Source organism: Phascolarctos cinereus, unplaced genomic scaffold (assembly GCF_003287225.1).
Source record: "Phascolarctos cinereus isolate Bilbo 61053 unplaced genomic scaffold, phaCin_HiC Scaffold_8;HRSCAF=390, whole genome shotgun sequence".
Lineage (NCBI taxonomy): Eukaryota > Metazoa > Chordata > Mammalia > Diprotodontia > Phascolarctidae > Phascolarctos > Phascolarctos cinereus.
Window position 1 is genome coordinate 58,520,215 of NW_027556291.1, and position 3,741 is coordinate 58,523,955.

At 39.6% G+C, this 3,741-nt stretch overlaps 1 pseudogene; it reads left to right on the top strand.

Moving 5' to 3' along the window:
* The first annotated feature begins 1,184 nt into the window (after window positions 1-1,184).
* LOC144455009 (E3 ubiquitin-protein ligase DTX3L-like) lies at window positions 1,185-2,740 on the top strand (annotated as a pseudogene).
* The last annotated feature ends 1,001 nt before the right edge of the window (window positions 2,741-3,741 follow it).

The following is a 3,741-nucleotide window of genomic DNA, read 5'->3' on the forward strand; positions in this document are numbered from 1 at the left end:
GTGCCCTGCTGTAATAAAACTGACTGTTGCTAGATGGTTTGGTTCAATAAGTCACTTCACAAGACTTGGCAAAAAATCTTTGATCTAGACCTATCAGTTCTATCAGCTGTTTGGTAAAAAAAAAAAAATTCTTCCCCAGCCATAGTAGGGAAGGTATCTCCTTTGCTCCTCTACTTTCTTATAGTATTTATTTATAGAGTGCTAAGAGTACATTGATAAGCAATGGATTCCTTCTGAGATTGAAGAATCCAGGTTTGAAGTAAAATTAAAATGTGCTCCTAAGTGTGATAATTGGGATAAATTAAAACCTAATATCACACCGCCACTTTTACAATCTTTGGCAGTGGATTGGCTGGAAATAGTACACCCCATAATATGAAATGCTTAGAATAAATAGCCCTTGTGCAAAACTTCTATAATCATACCAAGTGGTGATCACATAGAAGATATTAGCCCAATGCAAAAATAAAGAAAAGTTTCAGTTTCATTAGTCTTTTCAAAGAACCAGCCTTTAGTTTTAGATATCATTTCTTTGCAGTATTTTTGCTTTCAGTTTATCTGTTTCTCCTCTATTTTTAATGTCTTTGTGCTTAATTTAAGCTCATGTATTTGTTGGCTTTCTAATTTTTTCAATGAATATTCAGGTAATTATTCCTCTTATTTTCTATGTTGTATGTATGTATATATAGGTGTCGTTTATGTTTGAATGATATGTACACATACATACATATATATATATATGTATGTATGTGTGTGTGTATATATATCTAGAGAGAGATAGAGAGAGAGAGAGATATATAGATATAGATATATATGGACATATATATTTCTTCCTTAGGACTACTTTATATGCATCCTGTACATTGTCATATATTGTTTCATCTTCATCCTCTTCATCATCATTCTTTCAAATAATTACTTGTTTTTTTAAAAAAATTATTCTTTGAACTTGTCATTATTTTGGATTTCATTATTAAGTTGCTGTTTGGTTCTCAGTATTATGTTTGTGTTGTCTGAACCAATTACCATTATTATTAAGTTATGGTCTGGGCAGAGAGGTGGGAGTAGTGAGCTAACAACACCTTTTCATCTCCCCTCTCTGCTCCTGAGCTTCCCCCTCCAGAGCCCAGTGAACAAAAGTCGCAGCCCTGGCTCTTTGACTTATGATATGCTACTCTGCACTGATGGCCACTGGCAGCCTTGCCCACAACCCGCTGTACCAGGTCCTGGTGCAGGTGTCTGAGAGCTACCCTAGAATGGAGAGGAAGCTGGAAAAGTATTTCCAGAACCCATGGAAAGCCAGGGGAGCAAGTGCAGAGTCAAAGCTGGTCCCTCAAAGGAACTTTCAGGGTAGAGTTTTATAAAAGACAAGCTAAGGAAGGTGAAATAGCAAACAGATATCACTCTGTGGCAGTCAGTGCTACAATCACATGTGAACATCTCCCTAGGAACAAACGAAAACTCAGGAGAGAACAACACTTTGGAGATAAACCAGTTTTCCTCTTAGACTCAGTCACTCCCGAAGGAATTTCCAGATGAGAATCACCTGGAAGAAGGAAGTGCTATTAGTTTCTCTAATTTCTTCATTCAAAAGATATTTCTTCATGTGGAGCCCCAGCTAAACTTCACGCTTTCCAAAGAGCAAAGGAAGAACACTATTAACCTCTGCCCAATCTCAAAATAGAGGGAGGCCATGATGGACCTGAGAAAGTGATTGGTGACTACCAAGATATTGAAACAAATTATTGATTCTTAAGTGACAGCATCCTGGGAAATGATCTGAAAGAGGATTTTTCCCACTCAGCCTCAGCAAGAGAAATCAAGCAAATTATGCCAAATGATTGTGACAGTCCTATTCTTTACTCAAACCCCAAACACGTGACAGAAGAAGAGTCAGACCTTATCACAGTTCCTTCATATTTGTATGAATATTTCAAATATTTCTTTGGTGAAACTTTGGACAGACTAGAAAGTGAGCATCAAGTGTGTATCAAAAGTACTTTGTTATATCCTATAGGCAATGTTTGTTTAGACTTCGAAAGGAGTAATTCAGGGGACAGGAAAGTGGCTCAAGAAGCTTTTGTCAGAGCATTTCAGAGGGAAATACAGAATGTGACTCGGCACGATGTTCATTTCACAGATGATAAGCTGACTCTTGAAGTCCAAAAAACGCTGACTGATATGTTTCAAAATCTTCATATTAAAACTGAATGAAAACTCTTAACCCTCTGGGGAAACTCAATGGATATTTCAGAAACTAAACATTTCATTGAAGCAAACTTCTCCTGAGAATAACCTGTGAAAATAATGGTTTTCCAAAACATGATGAAGAATGGAATTGAGGGGCAGCTAGGTGGCTTGGGGATAGAACACCAGCCCTGGAGTCAGGAAGACCTGAGTTCAAATCCAATCTCAGACCAGAGACTTGACACTTAGTAGCTGTGTGACCATGGGCAAAGTCATTTAACCCCAATTGCCTAACCAAAACAAAAAAATGGAATTGAGGTTGACACCACTCGCTTGCGTCTTCTGTGCCAATAAATCACAGGAATAGAGAAAACATGACATTGTAATGGAATTGGTGAACAAACCTGAAACTCAGAAAACCCTCATTGTATTTAAACCAAAAGACAAAATCTTAGACCTCTCTGCACATACTTATGATGATTTAATTGATGTCTTTCAGATGCTCTTACCTCAGATTTTCAAAGAGGTAGCTATCTTGAAACCATTAGACTAAGACAGTGTCAACCAGATGGAACTAGCCTCTGACCTGTGGGTGGCCAGAGCCAAACAAAGCAGGCTAGAGATAGGAGAGTCAGGAATCAAACAGAAATTTAATCTCAAACTGAGGGAAATGGCTTGCAAGCAAAGACACATGTGCAGAGCCCCACTCCTAGTGGGGGACCCTGAGACAGTATGGGGAGATCTTAATCCTTATACCAATGGCTGTGCAGTGAGCTATAGCCTTGACAATGACAAGTATGATTCATAGCAGGGCTTCATGATGAGAAACAATTCTGGGATTTTGCTGTGGCTGAGATCATCCAGAGGGTGAGCACAAAGGATTGTTATTGTGCCAAGCTCAGGACACCCTTGCTTTCTGGGTCTTAACTCTAGAAAACAGGGTGTCTCCTTACATCTTGATATTTCTCCTTTTTGGCCAAAGGGAGAGGGTCTGAAGGAATCCCTATCCTTTTGGCCAATAAAGGAGAGGTAGGTACAAGCTAAGATGTCACAAGAGGGCAGTTGGGCCAGGATGAGACATTGCCCAGGGTGTTAGTTCCTTGAGGGGATCTACCAGGAAAGTGTGTCCCAGGTATCATTGCTACCCATTGTTTGCTTGCAAACAGAAAAGAGAGGGGAGGGCCAAGAATGTTGAGGAAGAAAATGCCAACACATACTTGAATCAGGTCCTTAGTGGTTGGGCACATAACAAAAGAGAAGAGGAAAAAAAAAATAGGACGGTATATTCAGCCCTCATTCAGAATCTCCAGACAGCTATCTCATTCGGATGTAAACTGCTTCTGGGTCTGTACTAGATGAACCTTGAGGTCCATGGAAGATTCTGCCATCCACTCAGAAGGGGCTTTCTTTACATGATCCAGGAGTCCACACCCACAAGTTTGGCAGCTTTGGGAGTAGTCAGAAGGACCTGATAGGGTCCTTAGAGAAAACTCCTCACATCAATCTTTGAATCTGAGTTTCTGGGCAGTATAAGATAGGTCCTGAGTTAAGAGT